Source organism: Cyprinus carpio, chromosome B19 (genome assembly GCF_018340385.1).
Source record: "Cyprinus carpio isolate SPL01 chromosome B19, ASM1834038v1, whole genome shotgun sequence".
Classification (NCBI taxonomy): domain Eukaryota; kingdom Metazoa; phylum Chordata; class Actinopteri; order Cypriniformes; family Cyprinidae; genus Cyprinus; species Cyprinus carpio.
Genome location: NC_056615.1, coordinates 12,618,648 through 12,638,988, shown reverse-complemented (window position 1 = coordinate 12,638,988; position 20,341 = coordinate 12,618,648).

Sequence of the window (20,341 nt, the reverse complement as noted above, 5' to 3'; positions counted from 1 at the left end):
ATATATATATATATAACCAATAGTAGATAAAATAATATAATAATAATAAAAATAAAAAATGTTAGTTCACCCAAACTAAAATTAGATTAATAAATCACCCTCATAATGTTAAAACCCGTAAGATTTCATCTTCGGAACCAAGTTTAAGATATTATAGATATATCCGAGAGCTTTCTGTCCCTCATATGAGGTATCTATGTACAGTATACTGTCCACGTATAGAAAGGGTAATAAAAAAATCTTCAAAGTATGACATATAGAAATTTTTGAAGCATCGAAAATTTTTGGTTTGATGTCAGCGTTCTGTCTCAAGTGTCTGCAGTTTAGGGATTAGCCTTCCCATGCTTCAAAATATTCAAGACCTCTGATGTTCACAAATGAAATATTACCTTTCTGGACGGGACAGTATATGAAATACATTCTCAAATGAAAGCTCTAACTCAAATCTAAAAGTTAAACTGTGATGGAACGGATGTTATGAATACATCACATGACATAAGTATATTTGGGTGAACTAACCCTTTGATTTCTGGAAAAGTGCATGTATCTGGTTGATTTCTGAAGTGCATGTATGTGTTCGTGTGCATGTGTGCATGTGTGTGTGTGTGTGTGTTTGTGTACTTGTATTCCCTTTGTTATGGTGACCAAATGTCCCCACAGGGACAGTCAATGTTGACCTTATGTTGACCTTTTTTTTAATCCCTTATGAGAAAACAAGCTTTTTTGTAAATGCAGAAAGTTTTGTATGAGGGGTTTAGATGTAGGGTTAGGTTAAGAGTATAAAGAATACAGTTTGTACAGTAGAAAAACCATTATGGAATGTTCCCATAAAACATGGAACCCTGTGTGTGTGTGTGTGTGTGTGTGTGTGTGTGTGTGTGTGTGTGTGTGTTGTGTGTGTGTGAAAAACTGAAAGAACAAACGTTCACAATGTACTTCAAGTTGCATGGTGCTGTCAAATCTCTCGGCATGAATAACACAGAGTCTGGTGTTTCCTGTAATTTAGTAGAGGCTTCTGTCAATCAATGTCACTCAACACCACTTCAGGTGCCAGCTGGACCCTGTTTGCCTCCCGTGGCATCATCACGCCATCTCCTCCCTGAACCCGAGATGAAAATGGAGATGAAAACAAAAGAGGGCATGAAAGCCATCTCATCATTTCCATTCTCCCTCTCCTCACCAGCTCAGAGTCTCTCCAGACAATCTCTCTCTCTCCGTTTCTCCATCGTTCTGACCTACTTCTTTCACTCTGGTTTATGTGGTTGCTGCCTGTCTGTCTGTTTCATTGCCAGCTGCTTGAAAGTCAGTATAAGTCTCTTTATTTGTTTCTCTTTTTATCTATATGCATCTCTCTATCCCTGTCTCACTCACAGCCTTATGTTACCGCCTTTGAAATATACAACAAGCAAAGGCCAGCCATATGGAGCAATCAAAAAACCCTTCATTCACATAAAAACACAAACTAACACACAACTACCAACACTTTTTTCTTAAAAAATACAAGATACAAGAGCCTTTCTAAACAGAGCATGGCACTAGCAATGGCAATGTTATGAGTTTGATTCCCAGGAAAAGCAAGAACTGATAAAATGTGAGCCTTTTTGAATAAAAGTGTCTGCCAAATGCATTTAAATTAAAATTTATCATCTCAGTCAATACTGGATATTAAATTGTGAATTCATGTTTCCTCTGTTTTTGTACATTCTGATTGCCCTAGATATTTAATTTACTCACTTTTAAGTGCCTTAAACAACACCCTGGATATCTTTCAAAGACTGTAATTATGATTTCGGCCACATTTTTGTGCAAAGTATGCATCAGGTATAGTCATTTGACATATGGTCATTTGAGGCTAAAAATTATTTGAAATTCAGTAGTAACTGACTGTACAAAATCTTTTTAATTTAGTTTTGTATCCTCCAGTAGGCCTTCTCATGTGGTCAGTTGTAATAGCATCAGTGTGTGTGCTAACAGACTGAGGGCTGCCATGCCAGAAAAAAAATGGACACAGTTTGTTTTCTGGCTTCAGTATTAAGCAACCAGAGAGAGAAATCCTTCAAAGCCAAAATACAGTTTATGGGTCAACAGTGATGAAAATAATGACAATAATATCAGTCAGCAGCACATTGCTATGGGTCTTTATTACAAATACGAGTGGAGATTCCAAATTCTGCCGTCAGTGTTGGTGAATGTCATTTAAATCGAACTGAATTCAGCGCAGAGACAATGTTAGTGATGTACGACTTCTGCGTAGCTAGCTTAGAATGCATACACTGCCCTCCTAATAGCTCCAGCTATTGTATCTTTTTTTCTGACAGTGACTTTTGCTAAATCATTCATGCCAATACAAAAGAGCAGATATGTCCCAGGTTTTTCCAGAATGTTATCTTATTCTCACATAACCTTACGCACATTTGCTTCCAGCGATGGCCCCATTCAGCCCTACGAGCATGTCGAGATCTCTCTCGTTAAATATTTAGAATTGTTCAACGAGGCTTCGTTAATTTTCTGTAATTGGACTGGGAGGTTGTCATTACGGATGTGAGAACATTGCCGAGCTGATAGGAGAAAATTGGATTCACTTTAGGCCTATAAAACAGCAGAGAGAGAGAGAGAGAGAAAGAACAGGAGAGGGAAACATTGCAATGGTCATTATTTGCCCAGGAGGTTTTAAACAGCATAAGCTGTGCACTAACATTCTAAAACCCTAGTGCCATGCAAATAAATGATTTCTGCATGGAAATGTGCTTTTCACAAGCACGGTTGGATGAATTAATGAATTTATGAATAAAGAGGTATAGATCTTTTCAATCTTATGGAAATTATAATTTTTGGTGTGTTGGATGTTAAGGATGTGAGAATTTTAATTGGTGATTTGTTGTGGTGTGTTGTTATTGCAGTTGTTTGGTAAGAAGTAGTTGATTGGCTGCATATTATGGCTCAGTCCTTCTGAAATGCATGCATACTCTTTTCCTGTTACAGCTTTATATGGATTGCAAGCTTTTACATTTTGAATGAGATTTTATTGAGAAGCATGCTTTCATAACCTAGTTCTAGTCACATAGCTGTTTTTAGAGCAAGTGCAAAGCGATATTTTGAAAAGTGCAAGGAGTATCAAAGGGGATAGAGAGTGAATGGGGAGGGGGATGAGGGGTTTGTTATGTTCTGGTTTACATTAGTGTTTTCTTTTGTTCAATGATATTAGCGTGTGTTGGTTTTCAAGTTCTGACTGCAGTTCTGCTGCAGTAATTGACAAGCGAATTATATGGGAAATGCAATAAAATGTACTGACACATTTCCAAGTAATGACAATGAAAAAGGATCTGGGTTGTCATCTCTTGAGCTGATTTGTGTTGTAATATCAAAAATTGAGACTCCTTTATGACAATTATTTATTTTAAACAAACACACACTTCTTTATTTTAATTAATGCCATTTTTTGAGATTGTAATTTTTTATACTATTCTACCTTTTTTTTTGTGTTTTTATTGAAAGGATTTGGTTTGATCGTATAATATTATTAAACATCAATGAATGCCTAAATACATTACGTTACACCAACACAACTTAATCTACAGGTTATTTCAGGTACAAATGTCTCTGTAAGGTAGCATTTATTGCACTTTACAATAAAGAAAACAGGATTTGATCAAAATGCATATTGCATGTATACAGAAGAAAAGGGTTAGGTTTGGATGAAAATGCAGACTGAGCTTGTATACTGTGTGTGAACTCAGTCAGACCATTACACACATATACTCCTCACAGGTGAAGGGTTTTGATATGATTTCTCTCTAAATCCCCGTCTCTCAAAGAGATAAGCTCTTGCCTCATTCCTTCCCCAGCACGCTCTATCCTTCACCTCCAGCATGGAGAGATGGACACTAACAGATAAATGAGAATTCACACCCTGAGGGCAGTATCTCAGTCTCCTGCATCTCCCACTCTTTCTTCTCCCGCTCTACAGGTGAGGCTGGCTGCTCCTGAGAAGGAGAGGGTTTGAGATCCATTCGGAAGAGGCTACTGTTGTGAACGATCAAAATTAAGGCTCAAAAAGATGAAAGACTTGAATCACATGACCTTTCTTGTTTCAACCAGAATGCAATAAAGGAAAGTTCTATACAAGTTAAGCTCCATATAGCATTTTTATTTTTATTATTTATTTATTTATTTATTTATTTTGTAGTATAATAACCACAAAAAGCAAACATTAAGGTTTTAATAGCAGGACTGTGAAGCTTATAATTTATACAAGCAATTATGGTAAATCATTTTTTTATCTGAGCAGTAAAACAGTTTTAAATAATTATTTTACAGTCATGTTAGGGTTTTAGGTTTAGGACTGTGTAAAATTGGATGTAACTTCACACAGAAAAGCTTAATAAGTTAATTGTGAGACTAAAATGTTAACCCCACCTATTGTTCACATCTTATGGCTTTACAACTGAAACAGTCTGCAATGTTTATGGCCCTGTTTGCTTCTGTTATTCACAACTGTTCACAAGTTTGGTTTCATTACTTTACTTTATTTAAAAAAAAAAATGAATACAGCAAGAACACATTAAAGTCCTGACAGTAAAGACTTTTAAAATGTTACAAAAGGTTTCAAATAAACACAAATCATCAAAGAATTCTGAAAAAAACACATCACAGTTTCCACAAAAATATTAAGCAACACAACTGTTTTCAACACTGATAATAATAAGAAAGATTTCTGGAGCACTGAATCAGTAGGCTATATTATAATAATTTCAGAAAAATTCAGCTTTGCCATCACCGTAAAAAATTACATTTTAATATATATTAAAATAGAAAAGTTATTTTAAATTGCAATAATAATTCATAATATTACTGTTTTACTTTATTTTTTAATCAAATAAATGCAACCTTGGTGAGCATATGAGACTTCTTTCAAAAACATTTAAAAATCTTACTACCCCAAAATTTTAAATGGTGTTCTAAGTGTATTTTTTTTTCTTTTCAAGAAAAGGTGGGACAAGTGAAAATTAACTTTAGTGGTAATCAAGATTACACCAAAAACACAGTCGATTGAGTTTAACTTGTACTTAACCTGGAATATTCCTTCAGTACAGGCAAAGCAAACAGTTTCATCAAACCCTCCAGCAGATTTTACATCTAAAAATAGAAGAAAAAAGTTGCTCTTTAATTTCAAAGAACTGATCCATTTTTTTTTTTGGCAGCTCGGCTCCTCCTTTCCATCTTTCAGTGCCTCAAGTCATCGGCAGCCCGGAGCTCAATATGAGAGAGGATGGAGCAATTTATCAATCGTTCTCCAGACAGACTATCAAAGTGAGAAGGAAAGCGAAAAAAAAAGTATTATGAAGTGAACTTTTCTGCTTCTCTGAAGTCTTAACACCTCACCATTTCACATGACTAATTCTGTTCTCTACTCTATAAAATACGATATTTAACACACCTACAAATATATTCCTTCTTTCTAGAGACATAAAGAAAAGAGGGGAAAGGTTGAGCAAGTGCATACCCAACCCCCTCCAATCCCTCACCTGGGGAGGTAGAGAGAAAAGATGAGGCTGCGGAAGAAAAACGGGAAGAGCGGAGACATTGAAGGACAAAATGGAAGGTCAAAAACTAGGCTTAGAGAAAATGGAGGGAGAATACAGTGAAAAGATAAGGAGGGGATGAACAGGAACATGCATTGGTAATACCAGAGATAGATATCACACTTATCAGCTTTGAGATTTTGTGGTTCATACCAAACTTACAGCAGATAAATCAGGCATTTCTGCTGATATTTATGAACATAGTGAGGCTACAACCAGAAATAAATCACTATCGACACAAAATGGCAAAGAAATGCATGTTAGTGTGCATACGTGATGTGACGAGACTTTCAGATGCACCCAAAATCACGTGAGCAGCCCATTTTACTCTCTTTAATCTATTAGCCTGTTCTAGAGATATGTTGAATATTCATATACACATAGCCTCTTTCATCTTCTTAGTCATTCTTTTCATTTCTATCTCTCTCTCACACACACACTGTTATCCAGCCCAGAGAGTACAATAAGCCCAGGTGCTCGTGTGTTAATGGGTGTTACGCTCATTATTCATGTTACGGGCCCATGCACCATTAGTACTATGAGTGGGACAGAGGGTTGAGAGGGATTTAAACAGCTTTCTGCTCTTTTTACTGACTGCTTTACTGAGCAAACACTGGTTTAGCGGTGCTTGTACGAGGACTCTGAGCTATGTCACCTCTCTGACGGTGGGGGATGGAATTGGACCATCTTATGCTATTCAAATTTATGCCATCAAAGCTGCCGAAGCCCAGGGAAGCATGTTCTTCTGCATACATGTTCGCAAGCACACCCAAAGCTCTGTGTTGCTAGGCTACACCATTAACTAGGTTATTTCATGTACAACAGAAATAATTTTCATAATGATTTCACATTGGTTATTGCCAGTTAGATTGCATCCTGTTGGTGAGGCTCAAGGAGGTCGTCCTTTCTGTGGAAGCAGCCAACTGGCTTTGAAGTCATACTGAAGTATGATCGTTAAGTTGGTAGAAAACTACCAAGGCAGTATGAGATGGACGCTCATTGAATGTGAGATTGAACTTGTGTGTTGGATCAGAGTCTTCTGATGTATTCATGTTGGCGGTAGAGGAGGCTGAAATGGCAGGCAAGTGTTGGTCATTTTTTGGAAAATAGAAATGGTCGCTTTCTTATCATCTCTTGGAACCGAACGATAGCATAAAGACACAAACACACAGGTGTAAAAACCAGGCCTGCATAGCTGAGGTTCACAAGTTTATTTTTAAATACCCCATGAAATAGTTTGAAGAGCAGTTCTATCTATCTATCTATCTATCTATCTATCTATCTATCTATCTATCTATCTATCTATCTATCTATCTATCTATCTATCTATCTATCTGTCTATCTATCTGTCTATCTATCTGTCTATCTATCTGTCTGTCTATCTGTCTGTCTGTCTGTCTGTCTGTCTGTCTGTTATATATATTTTAGTATATTATGTATATTTTAGAGAAAAAGAAAAGAAAGCGAAAAGAAAAGAAAAGAAAAGAAAAATAGAAAATGATAGATCTGTATATACAAGCTTCAACAGGTCATTAAATTATTAGTGTTTTTAAAGAAACTTTAAATGGGTGTTACATAACAGAAAAGTAATTATTCAATATTAAGTATAAATAAAATATAATTGTATTTATATTAAATTAATGCATTTAGCAGACGCTTTTATCCAAAGCGACGTACAGTGCATTCAGGCTATCAATTTCTACCTATCATGTGTGCCCGGGGATCAAACCCCTAACCTTGCGCATGCTAATTATATATATATATATATAATATATATATATATATATATATATATATATATATTATATAGTATTTATTTATTTTTAAATGTATTTAAAGGGGTCATATGACGTTGCTAAAAAGAACATTATTTTGTGTATTTGGTTTAATGTGTTTATGCGGTTTAAGGTTAAAAAAACACATTATTTTCCACATATTATACATTATTGTTTCTCCTCTATGCCCCTCCTTTCTGAAACATGTCAATTTTTACAAAGCACATCATTCTAAAAAGTGAGGTGTGCTCTGATTGGCCAGCTATCCAGTGCGTTGTGATTGGCCAAATTCCTGAAGCGCGTGATGGAAATGTTACGCTCCTTAACATATTGTGATGCCATCTCCCGTGATGACAAAACAAAACCAATAAAACCCATTATAAATGAGGCATTTGTTGCATCCAGTGGGGACATAATTACTGATTATAATGACTTATACTGTCTTTTTACGTGTTGCATTGCGTATTGTGCCGCGAAAACATAAGACCCTTGTCTGCATTTGTGATCGGAGAAACAACAAACAACAAGCTCTACTTTACACTGATCAAAACTAATGATTCTTTAAATATGTAAACGTACTTACAGGCTGTGGAGTCAGAAGCGCCAGACTGTCCTTGAAAAGTTGGAATTGCCCCACTTTATAGAAACAGACACCGGCATTGTAGGCTACTCTTCCAGGTAACAGTCCTCGTCCTCTGTAAAATGCGCAGCACACATCTAAATATTTGGGTTGGACTGTTCTGGAACAGTGTTGTAAATACAACTTAACCAATGATTTCTAGTTATGTCCTCTTTTGGAAGGTCAAACAAAGTAGTTTCACTTTCACAACGAAACACACAGCATCTCCACAACATGGCGGCGGTGGCAACAGCGGGAATAAAAGTTACGCCTTCATTCTTTGCATGAACATTTGGGCAGTGTTATGCAAATCTTCCCATATCGTGACGTAGATATGTGGGGGCGTGTTAGAACGAGCCGTTTTAGGTAGGAGTGGTTGACTTAACTTTTATAAAGAATATCTTTTTGGATTTGAGACTTTAGTCTTTGCAACTTTACAGATCTTCTTTATGCACCAAGAACTTGTAACACTCCAATGAGAAAGGAAAAATTTAAATCACATCATATGACCCCACTAGACTCTATTATTGTCCAATAAATCAGATATAGCACCAATATATATGGCTCCAATGCTACAAATGTTTTTTATTTAAATTTCTCATACACACAGAGACACAGATGAACATTAGTTGTGCAGATATGACAGTAGTGTATAATAATGAATAATTGCATTAAAATAATTGCCGCAATTTGCTTTCATGGCAGCCATACCAAATTACCAGAGCTGCAGCTCGGTTATGCCATCCAAATAAAAATAAATTGCGACAACTGGTTCGGTTGGCTAATGACCAGCCTGACAGATGATCCTTGTAATCATTCTTGTTTATATCAATCTGTTGTCTTCAGGCGGGGGACAACACATATCTGACAGTTCAGATCTGTCACATTGTGTGAAGTACACTAAGATGACGCTGATGATGGCCACTTTCTCATCCTCACAGACTGTAGTTTCAATCTAGTGTGCTTTATTGACATGACAAACAACAAGAAATTTTTTTTTTTGATATGGTGTTTTTGTTTTTAGCTTCTGATATATGTTGAAATTGATGTTGAGTGTGAAGAGCGACAGTCAAAAGATGCGCAGATAAACAGCTTTTAGTGAGTTGCACAAATGAAAATTCGAGTAAAAAGCCATCATGCATTTGTACATAACCATGATTGCAAACAGAGACACAGAGCAGAAGCAACAGGGTGTGTTTCAATGTGATCTAATTAGCAGACACACACACATACACTCTGTTCATTCTGTGATAAGAGAATTACTGCAGCTCAACTGATGGGAGACAGACCACTGTATTATTGAGCTGACAGACTACAGATAAATAACTAAACTATACATCAGTATTACGCCAGACCCAGCTTACCAGAGGATATTAACAAATGCAGATGAGACAAGTCCTTTAGTCATGAAAACATGCATCAGGTTTCCAAAGTGTGATCGATGCATTGAATTCTCAATGATGCATCATTGATCAAAACACACAGTAAAACCTGTATAGAATGTTTCTATGTCAAGTCCTTGATAACAATTAGAGACTTCTTTCAAAAATATTATATATAATATTAAGTCATGTATATGCATATACATATACATTTAAATTCATTGTCAGTATTTTCAGTGTGAACTCGCCTTCTTATGCTAATGATGCATCTTAGTGCATTTACATTTTTTAGATATCTTTAGAGATGTCTGTGTAGATTTTGTGCACAGATGCTTGTGTCAGTTGAGCATGGCAAAAGTGAAGATGACCAAATGGCGGAGAATATCATTATAACCACATACAGTATATCATGACATGCGGTTTAGTCAGTATGTTGAAGAGCTGATTCTTGTGTCTGGATCACAGTGGTGGATCAATGATGTTCAGTCCCACCAAAGTATGCAAGATATCAGCTTTTTGTATCATGACATGCGGTTTAGTCTATATATATATATAAATATATATATATATATATATATATATATATATATATATATATATATATTTCCACAATTAATCAATGCTGCTTATTTCCATGCAAAGATAGCTTCAGTTGCACAGTGAAAATCAAAAGACTTGCAGATGTCCTCCATTTGAAACTCGGTCCATTCATTTTGATCTGGTTCAAAAATCTCTAGCTTTTTCCCACACATTTTACCTGAAGCAATATCATGGTGTTTGGCTGTGCATGTATGCAGCTTAGAGAGAACAATGCTGGTGGTAAGTGAGAAAATTAAGATTTATTAAGGGACGCAGGTTGTCTGAGGTGTGTACAGCCCTCTAAGCCTCATGGAGAACTGCTTTCATATGACGGCATAAGAAATTCTGTTACAATCTGACAGTGGGAGTGATAGCCAGTGACAATGTGCAAAAAAAGGCTGTGATTACTGAGCAAGTGTTTGACAGTGGGATTGTGTTAATGAGGGTTTTTGTTACTGTGAATATGTGAAAGTGTCATGGTGAAATGGATGCTTGTTTAAATGCATGCTAATGTGGACACACACACAGTCAGACTGTGTAATAGCTCCACCATGCTACTTTCCCTCACTTGTCCTTTTCCCAAACTACCATAAAGACACAGACACATGGTGAAATGCATGCTAATGTCCACACCTGCACACATGGACTCACACACAGTCCTTTAACAGAACTAGGTCACTGCTTCTCTAACTATCACAAAGACACAGATTTAATTTCACACACACACTTGTAACCACACACACACACACACACACACACACAGACAAACACGTAATATTCTACCTTAAGTGACTATAGTTGCCCATTTGAATGCTCTCTTCTCAAGTTTCTAATGAAAGATTACAACATTATGCTCAGGAGTCAAAAGGAGTCAAAAGGATCGATTTGCTCATGAATAAATAAACAGAACAGCTTCAGAGTATTTCTGGTTGGAGTTGGAATCTGCACTGATGGTCCTTCTTCATGTAGTCCATAATTCAAAAATAAATAAATTAAAGGGGTCATATGATGCAATTTAACATTTTCCTTTCTCTTTGGAGTGTTACAAGCTCTTGGTGAATAAAGAAGATCTGTGAAGTTGCAAAGACTAAAGTCTCAAATCCAAAGAGATATTCTTTATAAAAGTTGAGACTCGTCCACGCCCCCCTGAAATGGCTCATTCTAACACACCCCACATATCTTTGTCAGTATGTGGGAAGATTTACATAACACCGGCCAGATGTTCATGCAAAGAAGTATCTTTTATTCTTGTTGTTGTATTGTTGTTGCCGCCGCCACCATGTCGTATAGACGCTGTGTGTTTCACCGTCCAGCCCGGGGTCGTCACATGTGGTTGCTGCAAGACCAAGGTATGCTCCTTCGTAGAGTCCGCCTGCCGCACCGTTATCAAGCTGCCCGCCTCTGCTCATTCAAGCCGGCCGCGGCTCAGTCTAGACCGTGGCTCACTCTAGGCCTCCAGCCTCTGCTCACTCAAGGCCGTGGTGTGTGATGCTTTTTCGTTAAGAAAGTGAAACTACTTTGTTTTTGCCTTCCAAAAGAAAACACGACTAGAAATCATGTTTATATCTCATTTATAATGGGTTTTATGTTTTTGTATCGTTGCTCCGGCCAGACAAGGCTTCACAATATGTTAAGAGGCGTAACATTTCCATCACATGCTTGAGGCATTCGGCCAATCACAACACGCTGGTTAGCTGGCCAATCACAGCACACCTCGCTTTTCAGAGAGATGAGCCTTGGGAAAATCGACGCTTTTCAGAAGGCGGGGCATAGAGGAGAAACAATAATGTACAGTACGTGGAAAATAATGTGTTTTTTTAACCTTAAATTGCATAAACACGTTTCATTACACCAAATACACAAAATAATGTTCTTTTTAGCAACGTCATATGACCCTTTTAATAAAAATGGGTACATCTGAAAGCACAGACACTAAAACATCTGAAACATCTAGCAACTAAAACCAGACACTAAAACATCTGAAACATCTAGCAACTAAAACAAGTATTTAACGTACATGTTCAAAAGTTTTCTGTCAGTATCATTTTTTTTCAATGTTTTTAAAATGAATGAATATTTTTGAAATGAATATAAGTTTTTAATATATAATGATATAGTTAAACATGTTTAAAAGCATATAAAACACATTCATTAAATATATATATATAATTATATATATAATATAAATATATATATATATATATATATAGTATAATATATATATATGAACTTACTGATTTTTTTTAAATAGAAAGTATTTTGTTAATAATTACTTCACTGAACATTTCTCTCTCTTTTCTCTCTATATAATACATACATACACACACTATATATAGGGCTGGTCAAATGATTATAATCACGATTAATCACATCCAAAATAAAAGTTTTGTTTACATAATATATGTATGTGTACAGGGTATATATATAAATATATATATATACACACATAAATGATATATTTAGAAATTATTTACATGTATATACATTTATTATATTTATAGAATATTTATTTAATGTAAATAATTTAATATAAACATAACATAGATTCTTAAATATATCATGCATGTGTGTGTCTTTGATCTACATCTCGCACAGTATCACACATATATTATGTAAACAAAAACTTGGTGTTGGTGTGTGTGTGTGTGTGTGTGTGTGTATTATTGCTAAGAGGAAGTTTAGTTAGAGATGCAAACATATCTACATAATAGAAAATCTAACTATAATACATTATAACATATTAATATAATAAACATACTATTTTTTATGTTGTCAATATGTCTAACATTTCAACTTTATTCATACATATAAAAATGTTATGCACAAACTATGAATATTAATATGCTCAGGTTGAAATAAAATGAGCAATAAAGGCTACAATTTTTTTCTTGTTATCTATAACCTGCAGCATCTTTTCTGCTCCTAATGAGTTGATATGAGAGAGCACAGATGTGCCATAATATGTAACCATGAAAGGTGAGAAAACCCAAGAGACTTACTTATTACCAGATCCAGTCCACAGGGACATCACTAAAAACTAAAAACTAAAAAGCAGCTCTGAAGGGTAGGTTACATGTAAACAGTTTCAATACTCAATCCTGGATTACGTTCAGTGAGAATGATGCATTTATAGGCATATATGAGGCTGTATGTGATTGGTGAAAGTGATAAAGAGACAGGAACAGATAGAAGTGATTTAGCGGGTGAGTGTGAGTGCGAGTGTGTGTGTGTGTGTGTGTGTGTCCTGTGATTGAGCTGTGCTGGCGCCACAGGGTCTGCTCTATGTTTAATGCCAGTGTCGCGCTGTGTCTGGCTCTTGTGTCTTATAGATCTGTGTGCCTAAGCAGGAGGAAGCTGTCAATCACAGAGTCAACACAGAATTGTTAAAGGCTTTTAAGCGTCACAAGCAGGAGTGTGAAAGTGACAGTAGTCGATCCTTCTCTCCTTCTCTGCTGGAGCTCAAATGGTAGAAGAAGGGAGAATGGGACAGAAAAAAATAACAGAAGGAGAAGATATAAGGCTCAGAAGCAGACAGACAAGAACTGAGAGTGCCACAAGCTGTTTGAAAGATGCCTCATAAAATACAGGAAGCTGCACAACCAAACGAGACAAACATCTCATTCTACAAAACCCATGTTTTCGGGCACAATCTAATCTAATCTAATCTAATCTAATCTAATCTAATCTAATCTAATGTAATCAATCATCAATCATCTATCTATCATCTATCTATCTATCTATCTATCTATCATCTATCATCTATCTATCTATCTATCTATCTATCTATCTATCTATCTATCTATCACATCCATCCATCATCCATCCATCCATCCATTCATCCACCCATCCATCCATCCATTTAAAAAACGTAATTATATTGTACTAAATATAATTAAATCCTTTATAAATACTTAACAATATATAGTTAATAATAAGTGAACTGATGTGATGTTTATAACATAAACTACATAAAACAGTTTAACAAGTTATATACACAAGCATACACACACACACACACACACACATATGTCTAATATATATTATATAATATATATATATAGATATAGATATAGCAGTTTTATTAATATGGGAAAGTCAGTTTATAGTAATGACCGTAAAGATCAGAAGCCAGGACCAAACACCTCGTGTCAACATAAAAATATAGTAATAATAATAAGTGACTGATGTGATGTTTAATACATAAACATTTTAACATGTTATATTACACAAGCATACACACACACACACACACACACACACACACACACACACACACACACACACACACACACACACACATGTATATGTGTCATATGTTTATGTATAGTAGCAATGTATATGTATATACAATATATATATATTGCAGTTTTATTAATATGAGAAAGTCAGTTTATATCAGCAGCCAGGATCAGAGACCAAACACCTAGTGTCAACATGCTGTAACACATCTGAGTTGAATCTTAATGACTAGATGCACTCGTTCCATAAGAGGATGAGTGTGGTAATGTAAGCAAAAACATTTGAGGCAAGAGGGAGATAATGGAGAAGGTAAGAGCGGGATATATTTTGAAGGAATGCTGTCTCGGACCACAGGGCTGTTAGTTCTGCCTTTCACAGGGGAGTGGATTCTAATCAAACCAAACAGCTTGTCATCACACATTCATCATAATCTAATTAAGTGCAATCTAAATAATGATGAAGTTTGTCTTCTGATTTTAATGGTATTATTGTTGAGTGAAGTATAAGTATTGTTTAGTTATGGTGCTCTACCATCATCTGTCTTGATTTGGAGTGACTGGCCGAGTGTTTCTTTTTTTTCTGAATTAACCAGAAAAACTGCCTTTGCATAAAGAACATTTCTTAAAGTTCTAAGATGCTACCAAAATTAATATAGTATGTTTTGAAATGTAGTAAATTTCACAAAGAGAATTTTTTATTTTTTTTTTACAAAGAAAAGGCAAGTAACACATTGATTTACATGTGAAATGAAAACTGAAAATTATTATTATTTTTTTTTTGTAAAATGTATTTCAATGATCTTTTTTTCATTTACAACTTCAAAAAATATTTGTTTGTCTGTTTGTTTATTTATTTTGTACAGTATAGTGTTCAAAACTTTGGGTTCAGTAAGATTTCTTGAGGTTTTGAAATAAGTCTCTACAGTAAAAACAGTAGTATTGCAAAATATTATTGCAATTATTATATATTATGTTATAATATATTATTAAAACTGTTTTCTATTTTAATATATTTTAAAATGTAATTTTCAACCGCCTAATAACTCCAGTCTTTAGTGTAACATGATCCTTCAGAAATCATTCTAATATGCCGATTTGGTTTAATATGCTTAGAATAATAAATAATATTCTTTATTCACCAATCTGTATACATATATGCATCACATTTAACCATATGTACGGTAAGTGCTGTGTAATATTATTTAAATCTGCATTCAATCAGCCATCCAACATCTTTCCCTGCTTCCATATGTAAATATAGAGTTACCTCACAAACAGATGGTAAAATCTCCCATGGTAGTGAATAAATTTACATATGCATGTGCCATCATATTTACATGATCACCAAAGTACTTCAAAGAAGAAAAGATTAAGGGAGCAGAAAGTATAATACTATTACCATGTTAATAAAACTTTCATGGTAGCTTTTTGTTGGTGAAAGCTTGTTATCTGAGTGCCTGCTCATGGTCCTGAGAAATGAGGGTTTGTTCTTATGCTTTTGTGGCTCTTTGAAGTCCTTTGAAGAACATCATCTGTCAAAGTGAATGGATTCTTTGCAAATCTCCATAGCATCAATAACTCGCTAACGAGCCTGCTAATGTCAACTGGAGCTGCTCTTAATCCACAAAATCACTGAATTTGTTCTGATTTTATTTTCTTTACAAAACAAATTATTTTACCATAAGGACTAATTAATTCAGTGGCTGATCAGTTATCCACATCATTGATCAACATGCTCAGTTAGATAATAAATGTGGAGCATTTACCCTTCAGAGCACATTTATTCATTTTGTTTCTTTTATTTGTGGTTGGTTATTGTTTTTTGTGTGTAGAAATATAATATAGGTTTTTTTTTTTTTTTTGTCCAAAGATTTGTTCAGTCATTTGAGTGAGGACCAATGAGATTGGCTCTTTCCATTGTTACAAGGTGAGGCCTTTCAAAAGTCTTGAATTGATTCAATTATACAGATAATTCAGCATTGTCGAAAGTGCTCTGTTTTACAATAATACCGAGCATTGCACAAAAGAACACGTTTGAGACAGCATTTATTGCGCCACAATGTGAACAGTGCAATAATCCTTTGCTGCTCCCAAAATCTTTTCACGTTGATCTTTCGCTTCATAAAGAGCACAGAATGAGCAAAACTGGGTTACATCAGTGAGATGAGAATGTAGACTCAAAGACTATTCAAAAGTGAATGAGATCAGCACTCTACTGTCCATTAGGATATTAGCTTACATAATGAGCAAAGGATTGTGTTTGATAAGTTAGATGTGATTTTGGATTTAATGACTTTGTATTCATAATGGCTTAGTGTGATTTCAGTGAATTTGTCTTCATAAGAGTTACATCTACAACTGCTTTATTATTAAGAATTATGGTGAATGGTGTTGGATTGTGTATCATTGAATGATTTAATGCAGTGTTGTTACTGTAAACTAAAACTTTTAGTTACTGGAATAAAGCTGAAGTAATATATATATATATATATATATATTATATATATATATATATATATATATATAATATATATATGTAATTATACCTATATATATATAAAAATAAAGCTATATATAATATATATATATTTATTAAAGGAAAAGATGTAACAACATTTTTTAGTAGTAAAAAATAATAATAAAAATGACGAAAGCACACAACAAAATGACTAAAACTTAATAATATTAATAAAAAAACATTGATACAATGGTATATGGTGACATTAGTATTTTTAGTTTGTTTGTTTTTGTTTGTTTGCTTGTTTTTTGAGGGAGTCATTGAATCACTCATTCAACGATTTAAATCAAGGTAAATTCAGAAATGAAACCATTGACTGTCTGAGCAAGTCACTCAATCATTCAACTAATTTAGTTAAAAAGCCAAATCGCTTGTTTGCTATTGCAACTGAAAAAAAAGTGTCTAAAAATGTTTTCAATTAAAGTTATTCAATGTTAACTTCTTTATTAATTATTATTTATGAGCTACTATATTGCAAACCTAAAGCTAAGCTTATTTTCTCCAGTTAAAACAATGGAATAAATTGTGTTCCGTGATATTATTAGGAGAAATCATATTATGTTGGGAGAAACTCAATTAAGATACCAGTCAAATAGAACACTATAAGAACCATAATGGTGACAAAACATTATATGTGTAACCCCTCCAGTTCTAATAAAACTTTATATGTGTAAGGTTTCGAGTTGTTTTTATAATGCTTTAAGGGGGGTTGGGTTTAATTGTGTTGATCTGACTATATGTAATATGTTACATATGCGGTATTACCCTATAATGATTTTTTTTCAAGCAATAAATTGTGTTACACATAACCTATACATATACATACATAATATACATAATACATAGCCTGCATTGATTGCAATAAAATCCCTAAATATACTATTCTACTGTAAAAAATATTACTTTAGATAATAAATATTATTAAATACTTTTAAAGTTGTCATGAACTAAGAAATCAAAATTCCCTTGATCTTTTGACATATAAGAGGTTATTGTGCTATAGAAACATACTGTAAGTTTCAGAACTCAAAACTTTTTCATTAGTCTAAAAACAGCTCATATTGAAGTCAGTCTCCCAAAATGACAGGGTGTGGAATGTGCCACTTTATGATGTATTAGTGTGGATAAGCAATGCCTCTGCAGAAGATCAACGCCTGTTTCTACATCCCTGTCTGTTTAGCCCCGCCCACCAATTCAGGCACATAGTAGTTACATGACAAAAGCAGCAAACGCAGGTCTACGCAGAAACCAAATGACAAACTTTATTTGATAAACTTGATAATAATTTAATATTCATTTTTGATAATAAAATGCCAGACCGCGCCAGTAAGAACTTGGTTCTTTTTTTCATTCCATTTTAGCATAGATTTGTTTACAAAGAAGGCACAATTTGACGCAGGATTTCCAGAGAGACTGAAACTAAAAGACTATGCTGTGCTGAATATATCGGATCAGACAGTAATATTGCACCACACAAGTGTGAGTAACTGTTTTCATTACGTGGTCACTACTGCTTTGTCTGTGCTTTCAGATCATTTAATATGTACTGAATATTTATGTCTTTTCAACCTAAATCACAGCAGCGTCCATCTATAAAGGATGTAGGCTATCAAACAAAACTGTTAGCCAATCATCAGTGGGCATTTACTTTACGTATTGAAACAGAGTGTTCCAATAAAGGGGGTCAAAACAGGACTGAAAATAGCCTATTACTTATAAATTATGTTTTTCTGATGTAAAATGTTGATAACATAAACGGACCTCAGAGAAAAATACACACACACACACACACACACACACACACACACACACACACACACAGAAAAGGCAGTTCATGACCACTTTAAATTTTGTGAAATCCGTGCTATATATTATATAGATTTAAATGCTAGTATACTTTTAGAAATATACTCTTGTCTTTTGAATACAATTATTACAATGAACATAATTAATCTATTTTATAGGCAGTCTGGGCAAATGCGCTGAACTCAAGTAAACAGGGAAAAGACCACCTAAGACAATGCACAGTACTCCTATAAATAGGCTCCAAAAGCAGTGAGTTTGTTGGTCTGCATGGTTTAACATAATCAAAACTCAAACTGTCAGTTATAATGATCCATTCAATGCATTCTGCTTCATTTACTCTGCAGTATCCCACCAAATCACATAACCCACTGAATCACATTCTTCCTGCAGAGAATGCCAACAACAGCTCCCAACTTCAACTATTTACACCATTTTGTCTTTGCCATGCAGTCATTTTGGAAAGGAAATATATGTCCAAGTTCACATTTACGAGGCAGGAAGAATCCAAGTGAATTCTACAGTTACTAAACAACGCAGATCAACTGAGAATTAGACAACATGAGCATTGGCATTCAGACCAAAGAGGCATTCAAAATAGATTCCTGCTTTGTAGAAATAGCCAACATCAGGCAAAACTGTCCCACGAGAGCTTATATGCCTGGATATATATTTATTTAATTTATTATTAATTTATCACAAAGCACCTTTGATGTGTTTTTCAATATATCAAGAGACCCACATCTATCAACACACACAATGCACAATCCAGAAAGGCTCCAGGATAGCTCAGTGCTCGGCACTGACAGTATGGTCCTGCCTCTGCCCAAGAGAATGTGGGACAGCCTAAGGCATCCCAAGACCCTCATATCCACAGTTGGTGATCTAGTTTTACAAGCATGGACATATGGAATCTGTTCATAATTTATGTACAATGTTGGAATGGTCTCCACTTACTGCTGTGGATCTAGCATCCTCAGTATACTACTACTTTTTTTTTTTTAATATACTAGCAATAATTGCAAATGAACAAGAACATCAGTTTTATAGGCAGGTTGGACAAGTATGGATGCTATATAATGGATAGCATGAACCAGAGTGGGGGTTTAATGCATTTTAAGGGCTGAATTACACACTATATCACTGTCGTACCATACTCTTGAACTTATGTGTCACTACAACAACTGGATACAGTCTAAACCAGTGATTGCAGGTCTGTCTTGATAGGGTCAGAAATGCAAAGACAAAAATTCTAAATGCCCATAAAAACGCAACTAACAACATAATCAAAAGATAAATGTAATAACGCTAACACTTTACAATAGGGTTTTTGATTTGTTAACATTAAACATAAACAAAAGAACAATACTTCTACAACATTTGTTAATGTTAACTTAATGTTAATTTCAACATGCATATTTTTTTTTAAATCAAAAGTTGTATCTGTTAACATTAACTAATGCACTGAACAAACAATTAATAATCATATTTTTATTAACTAACATTAACAAAGATTTATAAATGTTGTAAAAATATTATTGATCAGTGTTACTCCAGGTTAGCTAATGCATTAACTAAATGTTAATGAAGGTTTTTTTTTTTTTGAAGTGTTACTATAATATCAATAATAAACAGTATAGATAAAAATAAGAAGACAAAACAAAACTTATTTATAAATGGATTATATAAGTATAAGCAAGTATGTGTATCCTGCAAATATTTGCTGAAAAATAAACAGGGATATCTTGGTCTAGGTAACAGAAAAAAAAAATACACATTGTTCATTTTATTATCCCAACATTGCAACAATACAAAACTGATTAACATACTATTTAACCATAGTTG